Consider the following 311-nt stretch of genomic DNA (forward strand, 5'->3'; position numbering starts at 1 on the left):
GGTCACCTCTCGTAGCGCCAGCCGGCATTTCTTTGGGTTAAGTTTGACTCCCGCCATTCGAAATCTTTCGAACACTATGCGCAACCGCCTTAAGTGTTCCTCGAATCCTGTAGAGAAGACAACTATGTCATCCAGGTATACTAATGCCATGGTCCACCTTATCCCTCCTAACACCGTGTCCATCAATCGCTGAAAGGCTGCGGGAGCATTGCACAGGCCAAACGGCATGACATTGAATTCATAGAGACCTACGTGCGTGGTAAATGCAGTCTTCTTCTTATCATTTTGTGCCATGGGTATTTGCCAATACC

The sequence above is a fragment of the Cystoisospora suis genome (assembly GCF_002600585.1).
Source record: "Cystoisospora suis strain Wien I chromosome Unknown contig_1010, whole genome shotgun sequence".
NCBI lineage: Eukaryota > Apicomplexa > Conoidasida > Eucoccidiorida > Sarcocystidae > Cystoisospora > Cystoisospora suis.